The 15,354-nt window shown below is 36.9% G+C and overlaps 1 long non-coding RNA gene across 1 annotated transcript in view; it reads right to left on the reverse strand.

The window, feature by feature from the left end:
- LOC141555320 (uncharacterized) overlaps positions 1–15,354 on the reverse strand; it is a 108,795-nt gene that overhangs the window by 5,435 nt on the left and 88,006 nt on the right. The window lies entirely within an intron of this gene.

The following is a 15,354-nucleotide window of genomic DNA, read 5'->3' on the forward strand; positions in this document are numbered from 1 at the left end:
AACCCCATTTCCATCTTCTGTCTTTCTCTCTCCTTTATCCTTTTCTCTGTCTTTGTCTTTACACATGTGTGTCACTCTCCTTCCCTTCCTCCTTCTCACTCTCTCTGGGGAGCCCATCTGCAAACGTGTAAACACACACACACATACACACACACACACTTTTTCAACAGTGTCACATATACCAATCAGTCTACCACAGACAATCCTTAAAATAGATTCACACAACTTCTTTCTGGAAGGGTGTGTGTATGTGTGTGTTTTAGGTTGATTTATCATTAACTATTTGGAAGCCAACCCCTTTACAAAACAATACAGCTACATAGTTTTTGAACCGTGAATGGTAGACTCTCTATTCTAGATGGTCAGAGTCCTGTTTGTCCCTTGAGTAAATTTGCTGTTCTGTGCTAAATGGTATCTGATGACTTTGTGCATTTTTCTTAAAGGAACTTAGAAGATCTATCTATGGCTAGTGTAGAAATAAAGAAAAAAAAATAACTTTGAAAGAAAATCTATAGACCATTAAGCAAGTCACCTCTGCATTGCCTTCCCCTCATGTTTCATATTGTTTGGTTTGTCTTCCTACTGATTACAGTCAGTGAATTTTGTATATTTTCTTTCTGAGATGCTGAAAGAAATAGAATTTGAGCTGATTAAACTATATGATCCTTGAGAAAATTATTCATCCCTTAGGGCCTTGCTTTCTTCATCTATAAAATGGGAAAGGGAAAAACTGGAATAATCTGTAAGAAAATTCATTCCAGCTCAAAAATACATAACTCTAATTGGGTGAAAATTACAGAGAGATCAATTTGGGGCTTCAATTTGGTTCAGATTTTTACCCTCCTCCTTATAGAATCAATGACTCACCTGCTTCCTGTCTTCTTAGGAATTCCTAAATCTATAGTCCAAGACCAATCCTGCATTCACCCTTCCTCTCATCTTTTTAGCCTATTACAATGAAAAAATTATTAATAATTAGAGTCATTTAAATATCTAGCATGTGCCCAAAGCAATGTGAAATAGATATGCAGTATTGTCATTTTATTGACCTAAAACTGTTCAAACAGAGACTGAATGAACATCTGTTTCAAAGCAATGATTGCATTGAGTGGTCACTGATGGTCTCTAAGGTTCTTCGCTTTTTAAGATTCTTTAATTCTATGTACATAAAAGTTGAAGGGTAGCATGGATTCAGAATCAGAACCCTCAAGTTTGTGCCCTGGGTGTAATACTCAACCACCTGTATGACACTGGGCAAGTCACTTAATTTCCCTGAAGAACCTCTTCATCTGGATGATGAGGATAATAACATTTGTGCTAGCTCTCTCATAAGGTAGCTGTGAAGAATGTACTTTTTGAATCTTGAGATGCTGTAAAAATGTGAGATGATATTATTTTAGCAGCTAGGTGGCACAGAAGATAGGATATTGGACCTGGAAACTGGAAGATTTGAGTTCAAATCCAACTTCATACACTAAGTAGCTGTGTGAGCCTGTGTAAATCACTTAACTTCATTTTGCTCATTTCCTCATCTGTAAAATGGAGATATAATAGCATCTAGTTTCCAGGGTTGTTGTGAGGATCAAATGAGATAATAATTGTAAAGCACTTAACAGTGCCTAGCACATAGTAAGCACTATATGAATGTAAGCTATTATTATTATCATTATTATTACTGGTCATATATTACAAAGGTTTTGAATTCATATTTGTCAGAAGGTGGTTGTCCTGTGGAAACTGGTCTTGTTACAAAAACAAGGGATCCTAGATCATAAGATTTAGGGATGGGAAAGTCCTTTGAGATAACTGGTCCAACTTCTTATTTGGTGAAAAAAAAAAAAAAAAAGGAAGACCCCATATTCCATAGGTATTAAGTATCAGAATAGCCAGGGTTTTAACTCAGATTTTCTGATTCCTAAACAAACTCTCTTTCCCCAAGACTACACTGTCAGATCCTATTTTCAATCTTCTATTCCATCCTATTTCCCATCATCTATTTTCTAGTCCAGCATTACAGAGTTCAATGACCTTGAATTTGTTACTTAGCCACTTTTCCTCTGTCTCTTACCTCTGAAAACATCTTGGTCTTTCTCCATATTCCAGGGAAGTACTGGGAATCAGAGCTGTACTGTTCCCACAGGCCACAGAAAAAGATATAATTTTCTTCTAAACTTAAAGTGGGTTTCCTAGATGATGTCCCTCTCCCATGATAAAAAAAAAAAAAAAAAAAAAAAAAAAAAAGGCTGATCCCAAGATCCTGTTAGATCCTTTCCAATAGAAGCCCTGGACCACAGAGTTCATAAACTTGAGAAGCCTAGAAGAAAGGTGCTCTCACCTCAAGGTGATGCTAATTGCCTGACTTGGAGATCTGATGATTCTTGTCTCAGGGCAGTCCTTTATCCTCACATTCCCTAGTGAACTCTGAGAGTCAAGCCCAGTGGTCTATTAGCAGTAATGATTATAATTACAACTCTTATAATAGCAGTTTACATCTTCTCAGTGATTCACATGCCATCAAAATCCCTGCAAGGAAGGCGAGAATTATTACCCACATTTCACAGAGAAGGAAGAAAGCTAAGAGGTCATAGAAGTCCAGCCCCACACCTCCAGGCAGGACCACACGGAAGCTAGCTCAGGCAAATCAGGATCCATCCTATTTTTAAACACCTACAGAGAAGATTACATAGTCTCCCTCAGGGAAACCATTCCAGTGTTTAACAATCTTTTCATTGGGAAATTATTCTTCACATCCAAGTTTAGCTCCTCACTTCAAGACTTTGGGTCTCTGTGGTTCTATTAGTATGCCCTCCTCATACACTCCTCATACTGATGCAAAGCCTGATCTCTTTGTGATTTAAGGAGACAGTCTTTGGAAATTGCTATGACTCAAAAGATTGTCACTCTGTGGTCAACCTGATGGTGAGCTACTCCCAACTTAATTGATCTTCAGACAACCTCAGACAACAGAGTCCATCGATCAGATCTCCTTCCTTGGTAGGACTGTTAGAGCCTGTGCCTTTAAGAATCCAATCTTACCTCTACACCATGACACACATTGCTGTAGGATTATTATGGCAGGTCATATATACCATGCTTCAATTCTAGAGGCAATGTGGTGACAGTGAGAGATGTGCTAGATATGAATCACAAGGGTTGAGTTCGAATCTCATTTCTACCACTTACTATAATGTGCTTTTTTTCACATCATATACTTTCTAGACTTTCTCTTCAAAATTAGGGGGTCCTACTAGAATAACTTCTGAAGTCCTTTCCAACTCAATATCTGTGATCCTCAAAATCCTATTTGTTTTCATTTTATGTTTTTTTAAAGGAAGAAATTTGGTTGGTTTTATTTTTTCAGAAGAAAAAAATGAGATATGAATAAGAAGTCTAGACACTTTAATCTGTTCTCAATATGGCACAGCTAAAAGAATTAAAGAAGTAACAGTTTTAGGCTCGGCTAGGAAGAGAGAGAGAGATAGAAGCAGACAGAGATGGCACAGAAAGATAGAGATAGACAAAGAGAGAGGGAGAGAGAGAGAGAAAAGGGGGTGAGGCTCACTTCCAGAAAATAATGTGACTTCTAATTCTAAGCAATTAGAGGGGTGGCTAGCAAATTTCTAGAAGAAGGAAAAAAAAAGATGATTCCAAATAGCATCACCTCCTCAGTAGAATTTCATATCAGGTTAACATCATTGTCTTTTTTAAAAAGGTTACTAGACTGAGATCAGGGAGATATTAGAATACAAACTCTAAATTTTAATAAAGCATTTGGCAAAATCTCTTATACTATTCTTGAGGACAAGGTAGAAAGGTATAGGCTGGACTATAGCTAAGAAAATTCAAAACTGGTTAAAGAGATGAATGCAAAGAATAGACCAAATATGATGTTAGTTTGAAAGGAGGATGCTTATGGACTGCCTCAGAGAGCTGGGCTAGTATACTTGTGCTGTTTGTCATTTTTAACAATGACTTGGATCAATGCATGAAGGACAAACTTGTCACATTTGCAATTTCCATGAGACTAGTAGAAAAAGCTAACAGGTTGGATCCAAAAAGATAGCAAGCCCAAACACTGGGTCAAATCTCACAAGATGAACTATAAAAGAAATTAATGTAAAGTGTTACACTTGTGTTAAAAAAAAATCAACCTCAGAAGTCAAGAGTAGGAAGACATGACTAGATGATAGATCTTTCTGAAATAAATCCAGGATTTCCATGGTCTCCAAACTCAGTATGAGTCACCAATAGGAAATGGTAGACAAGAAATCTAATGCCATTTTAGGCTGCATTAAGAGAGGTATAGTATTAATCAGAGACAGAAGCAACTCAAATATTGGGTTTTGAAAGAAGGTCATTGAATTAGTTTACTTGGAGAAGTAGATCCTACCATAGCTTCACCACCTTGTGAGTAGATAGCTTCTCCTTGATCCAAATATCAGTCCAGTCTGTCATATTACCAAGAAGGGAATCCATTGACCTAATGCTGATTCTGTGGAAATCATTGTCTTGTCTCCTCCAAATGTCTAGTTTAAAAATTAGGAGGTAAAGAGGTAATAAATAGAAAAAGCATAGGAATGAGACAGAGCCCACTGACTTAAGCCAAACAAGTGTAGCTTTTCAGTTAAAGGTGAACAAATGGGGGTGGGGGGGAGGAATTTAAAAGGAAAAACAATCTGTCTTAGAGTCTGTCTCTGTCCCTTCTCTTTCTTTCTGGCTCGCATTTCCTCCTTCTTTCTCTTTCAAATCCCTCTCTGTCTCTTTTTCTTCTCCCTTCTTTCTCTCTATCTCCTTTTCCCCTTCTCCTTCCCTCCCTCTCCCACTGTCTTCTTCCCCTGCTTCTCTCTTTCTCTCATACACACAAAGTGCCTCTAAATATAGATCATATTATTTTAAAACCTTTGCCCCTCACATAAATTATTTTAACTTTTTCCTATTTTTGGAAGTATTTGAGCAATTGTTCCTTATTAAGGGAAGGCTTGATAGAATCTCATGAGAGAAAGGCATATGGGGCATAATGTTTCCCATCTTGCCCTGCACATGACTCTTAATCCTGTCTTGCCAAGCCGATTTAATACTTCATAAATGAAACTCATGTTCTTGTTAAACAATTGGTTTCCCTATTCGGACAAACTGCTGATTTGTGAATCAGAATTAAATTGAAACTTATCTTTGTTGTTAACGTAAGGAACTTGAAGGTAGGGTGAACGATAAGAAAGGTAAGTATATCAGCCTTCTCCATTTATCTCATTCTTCCTCACCTCTGCACTTGTGAGTTTCTATCTGGGTCATAACTCCTTGAAAGATTAGGATAATGTTTTAGACAAGTGTGGCACAATGAAACAAAAAATCTGGCTAGATTTGGAGCCAGAAGACATGAATTTGAATCATAATTATTTGCTACTTTGGGCAAATTATTTCAATTCCTTATCTGCAAAATGAAGTGTTTGGATTATATGACCTCTAAGATCCTCTTCTACAATCTATAACCCAAGATACAGTCTCAGTTCTGATCCCAAATGTGCAAAAATGCTAAAATTTTATAAAATATTGGGTGAGAAAACAGCTTTTTCTTCAGTAAATAATGATGTTCTCATGATTTAACAACCTAATTCTTATTACCCACTAAGATGTGTCTGTAGGGATCTCTCTGTTCCCCATCACTAATGTGTTTTGTTTAGAGAGGCTCTCTCTTGATACTATGCATTATTCTGAATAGTGCTTAAAAGGGGGAACTCCAGCCAATTGGGTTCTTAAGTGATAATCAGAGAAATCTTCCATCCCATTTCACTGCAGTTCAAGTTGGCCTACAGAGGCTGAGGACTCGTGCAGATGTTACCCAAATGCTTCCATTAACTTAATCTTACTCCAAAGAAGCCCTTGTGCCGCCAAGTGTTTAGAAGTGTCACTCGGGATTGAGATGGTAGTTTTTGCTCATTACTGAACACTGGCCTTGTTTTGAAACCTGCCATTCTAAGTTTTAATGAGGACCATGAAAATAGATTTACCACATAGAATAATAAATTTTAAAATATCATGGTACTTTATCTGACAATTATAAATATGTGCCTGTGTCCTCTCAAACTAGCATCTACATGTTAGCTTCTTCCATTTTTCTCCAAATTTATTAAAATATTATTTAATATTATTTGAAATTTATTATCAATTAATAAAATATAAGTAAATAAATATGTTAACTAATAAAATGTGAGTAAATAAATTTTTATTAATAAAATGTAAGTAAATATTATTTTAAAACTTTTCATTAATATTATTTAAAGTTATTATTACTTAATATATTATTTAAATTTTTAAAAATTTCTCTGTTTTATGTGAAGTCCATTGCCCTGATGATTTATAAAAATATAGCCTTATCTACTATTTAGTGCACAGCAAAATAGTATTATCTGGAAAACATATTTCTAAAGGACTGGCACAAGAGAGAGAAACTAAAATACAAAGAAAGAAAAAAAAAATCTGAGCAATTAGTTTTCATTCCTCCCTCCTCCCCCCAGTTCAAATACCTAAAGTTTTCTGATCTTAAAAACATAAGGGACTTTGTTTGACTGGCCTGACATATGGTGCTCCCACCATAAGGAGACAGATCTGGGTGATGGGGTTGGGCTTTTTTTTTTCTTTTAATTTTACACTTAGTTGTTAAGTGGGAGGAAATAATCATACTAAATTCAGAAATTGAGTAAATTTATGTGTATAAATTTAGTGCAGGCTCTAAAGAAGGAATTAGCAAATGCAAGTAAATCAGATTTTCTCATCCTAAGATTTTCATCTGTATCTTCCACCCCAACTCCTTGGACAGTTAGCACAAACAACAAATCACTTTGGAGCTACAAGACAATTTTTCTGGCCTCTCGTTAGTGAGAATTATTACATTTGCTAGACACTGTGTATGCACTAAGTTACAAATATAAGCAAAAAGGAACATGGTTTCTGCCCTCAAGAAGTTTATGTTTTAATGTGAGAAGACAACACTTAAAAGAGAGCTGAAAAACTAGGGGGGTAAGAAGGGTGCTATTGTGTAGAGTCATGGTGCTGTAGTCTGGAAAATAAGGGATAGCTGGTCTAGATCCTGCTGCAAAATGGAAGACACAGAAAGAACTTCCAGTATGATAGAAGGGGCCAACAGAAGTGGGATTAGGAGGCAGCTGAGAAATGATGAAGAATGAGACATGATTGGTCAAGTCATTCTAAGATACTGATTTCTCCTTCAAATTGAATTCGAAGATTGTTAGAATGCAAACAGAGCTTAGAGATATTCTGGTCTGATGTCCCTTATTTTAAGGATGAGAAAATCAGAGGTAAAGTGACTGTCCCATTATCACACAATAAGTAGAATGGCTAACTTTCTAGTGCCAAGCTACTAGAAAATAAAGACTCAGAGGACCTAGATTTGAACCCAGGTCTGGCACTTAACATCTCCATTGACATAAGTAATTCTCATCAGTTCTTTAGACCTCAATTTTTCTCCTCTACGAAATGAGAGGGAGTGACTATACAACCTCAAAGATTTCTGGCAAGTCTATTCCTATGAATTGACTGCATATTACTGACAAATATGGACATGAATCTATGGAGAGACTGCTTCCTAAATTATCTTGTCACTCGTTTGATGTTACAGTATTTATAGAGCACGGGATGGAGATACTGGCTTACCATAGATAAAGTACATCAGAGATAAATAGGTCTCAGCCAGTGCCTCTAGACATGTTGGCACATTGGGGAGATACTGAAATGTCCTGGGTTTCTTCATTTTCTTATGCCAGTTTCTGACAGGACAATGGAAGGGGATGTAATCATGGTAGAAGAAAGAAGAATAAGGATATGATCCTCATCCATGTGTGTGGATATAGATATATATGTGTATGGGTGTATATGGTATAGGGTATATATAATATATGTGGTATGGGTATATAGGTGTGTGTATGTATATATATATGTGTGTGTGTATGTATATATACATATATACATACACACACACATATATATATATGGTATAGGGTATATGTATAATATATATGTGGTATGTGTAAGTGTATAGTATATATACATATGGTGTGGGTGTGGGGGTATATGTGTATATATATATGGTATAGGTATATATATGGTATAGTTTTATATATATATAGGTATAGAGAGAGAGAGAGGAGGAGAGAGGGAGGAGGGGATGAGAGAGGAGGAGGAGGGAGAGGGAGACACAGAAGGAGAGGGAGAAAGAAAGAAAGAGGGACAGAGACAGAGACAGAGATAGAGAGAGAAATGATTATAGTGTCTAACTCCTATCAGCATAGAAAGGAGAGACAGGAGCTTATTAGAAGAAACCAAGAGTTGAGAACTCTGTAATCTTTCCCAGTGTGAAATTGTCCAGCTGGAATCACGGGGCATCATTGTATCAGGAATGAGTAGCAGCATCAGCATTTCTACTTGGGGCCCCAGCAGTCAGAGTATTTAAGAAATGGTTCTTAGTTTTATTATTATTATTATTATTATTATTATTATTATTTGTATGATGGACCCCTTAGGCAGTTCAGTGAAGCCTGGAGACACTTCAAAATAATGCTTTTGAATGCATAAATAAAATACGCAGAATACAAAGAAAACCAATTTATAGAAATATAATTATTAAAATATTTAAAACAGATCTTAGTTAAATTGACTTAAGGAAAAAAAATGAAACGATTATTTTCGATATATGTGTATGTGTATTTTTTTTTAAAGCAGACCATCTATTCTCCATTTAGGCTGACATAGCAGAAAAAGAATAAGGCATTAGTATTAGGAGACGCCAGGGTTCAAATTTCAGCTTTGACATTTACTAACACTATGACTTGAGATAATTCCCTTAACTTGTCTGAGCCTCAGTTTCTTCAAAAATGAGAATGAGAATACTTGATGTTCTATCTGACAGTAGGTTGTCTGAGTTTTATGAAACAAATATTGTGAAACATTAGAATACTACAGAAATGTGAGCTATGATTGATTACCAAAGGAGGGAGAAGTCTGACAAGGTTTGTGAATGTGTCTGGACAGCAAGGGTGAACAGATCAGGACCCCCGGGAATGTTCTTTATAAATGCTTCTATGTTCCAATGATTGCTCACTCTTTGAAAATGGCAGCTGGGAGAAATGTGTCCTGCAGTTATCAAATATGTGGATGGATCTGTCATTTATCACTTGGAATGGCAAGTCTACTCCCAGAGGAAGAGGCTGTGATCAAAAGAAGTCCTGGAACAGTAGGGACAAGCAACAGCCTTGAGAAAACTGCCTAGGACCATGGATATACAGCTGGAAGGGACTACAAAAAACCATGTAGTAATTCATCCCCTTTGTTATACAGAGGATGAAACATGAGGGAAAGTGTGAGGAAGGGAAACAAACATTTATTAGATACCTACTACTGGCAGACACTGTGCTAAGGACTACAGATAATATCTCATTTTCAACAACCCTGGGAGGTAGGTGCTATAATTATCCTCATTTTATGCTGAGGAAACTGAGGCAGACAGTGATTGACTTGTCCAGGGTTACACAGATAGAAAGTATCAGAGGTCATATTTGAACTTTGGTTTTCCTGACTATAGACTCAATATTCTATCCCCAATACCATTTAATATTAAAGAGCTTAAGATTTGCCTGAAGTCTCATACGCATCAGTGGCAGAATTAGAACTCCAGAGCCAGGGCTCTTTCCATTCTACCCAAGCCCATCAACCCCTTAAGGTGCATCTCTGCCAGCAGTCCTGGCACAGACCATCAGACATCACGGGATCTAGTCCTTCCCTCTCCAGGTAGGAATCCCCTCTGTAACAGCCCTGACTGACAGGAAATCTTCCAATCTCTGTCTCAATACTTGCATTGAAAGATTGAGGCTGCTACACAGTTTGGCAGAAAGAATGTTAGATTCAGGAAGACCCAAATTCAGATATTCCTTCTGATATTTATTAATTGTAGGATACTGGGCAAGCCATTAATATCTATCAGCTTCAGTTTTCTCCTATAAAAATGAGGGGGCTGGATTGGATGGCCTCTGAAGTCCCTTCCAGTTCTAAATCAATGGTCCCATGAATTCACCATCCATTTGGTTTGCTTGGGCTTTTTAGAGCTCCAATTATAGAAAGTTCTTCCTTATATTGAGCCAGAATCTGACTCTCTCTAACTTTTCATCCATTCAGACTCAGTTCTATCTTCAGATGCTATACATAATTAATCTTTTCCCTTTTCCCCATGCAAAAATAATTTAAGGACCTTCTCCTTTCTCCAGAGGTAGCTAAAAGTGGCTCAGTGGATAGAGTACCAAGTTCAGAGTCAGGAAGGCCCGAGTTCAAAATCTGACCTCACTTACTAGCTTGTGACTCTATTCAAGTCACTTAACCTACTCATTTGTAAAATGAGCTGGAGAAGGAAATGACAAACTACTCCAATTTCTCTGCCAAAAAAGAAAAAATCCAAATGGAGTCATGAAAAAAATCATACACAACTGAAAAAGTGAATGTTTTTTCTTCACTAAATTTTTCCTTCTCCATGATAAAATGAAGGTTAATTGTTACCCCAAAACCAACCCAAGTTTCACTTTAGAAAGATAACTCTTTTTGGATTTCCAGGAGAGCCACATTGTATCTAAAGGGTATTGACAATCACAAAGCAACTGGCCCAGAAATATTTTTTCTTCAAGACTCTAGAGTCTAGACCACTTCTGGTAGGATTAGTCATCCTGATTCTTGGAGTAGAAGGGAGTAGTGTAGGAGCTCAGAGATGCATACAGGTGAGCCCTTTTGATGTGAAATAATTTTGTTCCCTTCCCTAGAGGAGCCCATGGAGAGGATGCATCTGTCTCCTCAGGTGAAAAGCAGGCTGGCTCCAGCAGACTTGGACGAATCCCACCTTGGCTAAGATTATGAATGAAGAGATACATCTTTTCCCAGACTTGGGACTCTATACATACCTCGAGATGGCTATCTAGAAGGAAACCATTTGCAAAAGCCAATTAAAGCCAATCTCTGAAACCAAGTGGAAAGCTATATATTTTCTCAAGCTTTCTGTAAACAGAGGAGAATTAGTGTTTGTGTAGGTTTTGTATTTTTATTCTGCACACAAAATTCTTGCTTTCTCCCTAAAAATATTCTGCCCTAGTGATGGCTTTTCCAGTTACCCCACAAAGCTAGGCAACGGGTAATCTCTCTGGGACATAGCCTTCTATTGGAGAGCCCATGCCTAATAAGCTTTACCACATTGGTATGAGAATTGGCTTCCTGCTTATAATATATGGAACAACAAAACTCATATGGGCTAAACTCAGCCAGATCCAGACTGCCAATTTAATTTGAAATGACTTGACAGAAAATCTCTAGGTCACCAAACACTATTATAAAAGCACTAGATTCTCATTAAAGGGCTAGAGCCCTCTTTCTCCCTTAGGGGAGGCTCCCTGGTGAGTCCACCCCTCTGGCAAAGTATATGATGGAACTAATCTGTCTTCTCTTGGACAGCACTGCAGATATGCAAACCCAGGTGGCACTAATAGGTTTAGAGTAATAACTATGGATTTGGAGGGAGTATGTTACACTGCAAGAAATTCCCACAGATCAATTTTTGTGGCCAAGGTTAACCAGCAGACATATAGCCATACTGCTGCAGAGTTTTTCCTCCTTGGGTCTGTTTGCAATTTTATGGTTTTAAAAAATATATAAAAATGTGAGTGTAGGAGGGGAAGAATCTATCATTTTTTTGGATGAAACAATGCAAATATTTTTTAACTTTGCAAACCTATGTCACGTACATGCACATAAAAACATTCCATATTCTTAGGACCAAGAGCATAAATCCTGTTGATATTCTCATAAATCCCACCTTCCTAAAAGATATTTTGGTAACCTCACTCTGTAAATTGGAAACGAGTATGAAATCTGCACCCTGTGGTAAAAACAAGGAATTCTCTTTTAAATTAAAAATAAAATTTGAAAGTGTCCCTGTAGCTGAGCCCAACAATTAAAAAGAAAAATAGCTCAAGAATAAATGCCTAGTAAATCATTACTTGCAGGCCATTTTCAAAGCAAATTCCTTTGAAATAAGGGCCTATATCCTAGGGTTCTTGAATGTCTCACTCATAGAGCTGTGAAGTTCACAGGAAAGAAATTGTATGCTAAGCTAATCAGAAGATCACTGATCTAGAATTCTGAAGAACTCCAAAAGCCATCTAGCCCCAAACTCTATTTTACAGATGAGGAAACTGACATCCAAGGAATTAAATGACTTGACCAAAATCACATTGGTAATAAGAATCAGAGGCAGAACTTTAAATCACTATTACTGACTCTAGAGACAACACTCTTCCAACAATTATGCTAGTACTGCACTATGAATTTACATTGTTTTCATTCTCAAGATTACAAGAGTTTTTAATCCTTTTTGTGTCAAGGACTTCCCACTTTGTCTAGTGAAGTCTACAGATTTCTTCTCAAAACCATTATCTTTAAATATGTAAATATATATATATATATATATGTATATATATATGTATGTATATATACATATATATTATCACAAATCTATTACCTTAATATTGTTGTTCAATTGGTTCAGTGACCCAGTTTGGGGTTTTCTTGGCAAAGCTAGTTGCACTGATTTACCATTTTCTTCTCCAGCTCATTTTTCAGATGAGAAAACTGAGGCAAACAGGGTTATGTGACTTATCCAGTCACATAGCTAGTTAAGTGTCTGAGATCAAATTTAAACTCGAGAACAGGCCTAACTCCAAATCCAGTGCCACCTACCTGCCCGTATTAAAATGTTATTATAGAAATTTATATATATATTTTTAAACAAGTTTACAGGCCCCAGGTTAAAAACTCCTATGAGAACTTGATCATTGACTTAAATAGCAGCAAAGCATTTAGAGGTAGCTGTGACTTTCAATGTCAAACTTACTTGACAAATGACTAGGGAAACTGAGGCCTCATGAAGCAATATTAATTTTCCAGGGTCATCTGGCATATAAGTGGCTGGGCTAGGATTTGAACTTTATACTAAAACACTGTTTTCTCCATTATATCCACTGCTTCATCTTTCTGGCTTGAATTAAGTTGTTGAATAAAATGCTCATATGGAGATCTCAGCTTTTTCAGTAACTTCAGAGACCAAGATGAAGAACAAAGGACAGTGGTCAAAGGGGGAACAAAAAGAAGCTGAAACTTAAAAAACAGTTTCTTGTATCTTCAACTATTGATGTAATATTTGCATATGGTATAATATATAAATTATATATTTGTGTGTGTGTGTGTGTGTGTGTGTGTGTGTGTGTGTGTGTGTGTGTGTGTGTGTGTGTATATATATATATAAAATTATTTCCCCAAGGAAATCTGGGGGATGGAAACTCCTAAGAATTTTGTAACCCCTGGGATCATAATTTTAGAACTGGACAGGGCTTTAGAAGTCTTTTAGTCCAATCTAGTCATTTTACAGATGAGAAAGAGAAGACCCAGAGAGTTTAAATGATTTCCGAATGTCACACACCTGGGAAGTAGCTAAAGTAAGCACACTTTTCACTGTGGTACCAGGCTCTTAGCTTGTACTATTTAATCTGTCTTTGGCCGATGGTTATACAGCCAGGTGTTTATTATTGCCATCTGCCTAGCCCTTTGGATGGAAATCTTTCTTCTACCAATTGCAGAGAAAAATAAGTAATGGTTTCCTTACAGGCTCTTAAACTCGGCAGTCAACCAAGAACCAACTCTCTTACTGAATATAAACATTTGATCTCACGCCAACTTGTGCTGTGAAAAAGGAATTCTTGGTTAAGAATACCTCCACTCCAAAGGGCCTCCACCCTACCATCATCAACAATTAGAGTAATAATAATAATAACCACAACAAAATGTAGGCGAGTTGATAATCAAACAAAAGGATATAGAATCCCTTTAGGCTTATTGTAGGACTTAAGGTTTTTAGTTCCTTTTTTCTCTCCCCTGCATAGTAGGTTTTAATGTGGTGCAATGCAGGGTAATCTGAGGGCGTGGGTTTGAATCCTGACTACTGAATGTCCAAGTCTCTTAGCACAAATCAATTCCCATTTCTACTTAAGTTTTCTACTTCTGAGATCTCTTCCAGTTCTGACAAGCCAGCTTGTGTTCTAAGGGTTCCTCTAGACTTTGATGGTCTGCATTCTTAAGTTCTTGGCAGTCTGTTTTCTATGAAGTTGATTATTTTGTAATCTTTGTAGTAGACTATTTTGTATTCTTATTCTGTAGGTAATGAAGAAGTTAGCTTTTCATTGAAACCCTCTGAAATTTAAAGAACTGGGGAAAAAAATTCAGTCCAAACTTCCACCCCCATGGTGTCAGATATTCATTCAGGTTCAGCTTGAACACTTCCAGAAATCACAAACTCATGGTATCCAGATAAAATGTGGCTCTAAGTGTTGTTTTTCTATGGTAAACTGAAGCCTTCATTCCCATGACTTCCACCCAGATATCTCATTTCTCCCTCTCTGGAGCAACAAAGAATGTTTTTCCCTCTTTCACAAAACCCCTCAAAAATACCTACAGATAGCAATCAGCAGTCACATCATCCATCTAAGATGATGACTATTTTGTCTGCTATTGCCATTTTATCACCTTAGTAAGAAAGTGAGATTTCGACCAGGGACCAAATTTTAGCCAATTTTTACTTAAGGTCTTAATCTTTAAACCTGAAGGACAAGGGTGAGATTGACTTTTATGTTGCTTATTCCTCATTAACCCAAGGGGGATATTTGAATTTGCTTCTACAGCAGGATAATTGTGAAAAATACCTTATAAAAATGGCCATAAACCACAGTGTAAATCTTACCACAGTTGTTTTACAGAGCAGATCATTTATATTTCTCTATAACCACATTGGAACCATGAATTCTGGGTTTATATGGAGTAACAGGGGAAGGAGGGAATAAACATTTATATATAGCACCTCCTATATGCCAGGTACCATGTTAAGCACTCTTATTTGGTCATCACAACCACCCTACGAGATAGGTATTGTTACTATTCTCATTTACAGTTGAGGAAACTGAGGCAAAAAGAAGTTAAAGGATTTGTCCAGAATTGTACAGCTGGGAAGTATTGAGATCACATTATGCTCAGGTTTTCCTGATTTGAGGCCGGGACTTTATCCAGCCAGTTGCCTCAAAATCAGTTACCCTTTCATGCCACGTCAAAGCTAAAAGAATCCTCAAAGGTGATCCTGTCCAGAAATTAGGAATCTTTTTTCTAATATACCAAAGTATTGGTCATTCAGTCCCTACATAAAGATCTCTAGGGAAAGGGAACTCCCTCCCTGCAGAAGCATGCTACTTTCAGACAGATTTAATT

This window comes from Sminthopsis crassicaudata, chromosome 2, assembly GCF_048593235.1.
Source record: "Sminthopsis crassicaudata isolate SCR6 chromosome 2, ASM4859323v1, whole genome shotgun sequence".
Classification (NCBI taxonomy): domain Eukaryota; kingdom Metazoa; phylum Chordata; class Mammalia; order Dasyuromorphia; family Dasyuridae; genus Sminthopsis; species Sminthopsis crassicaudata.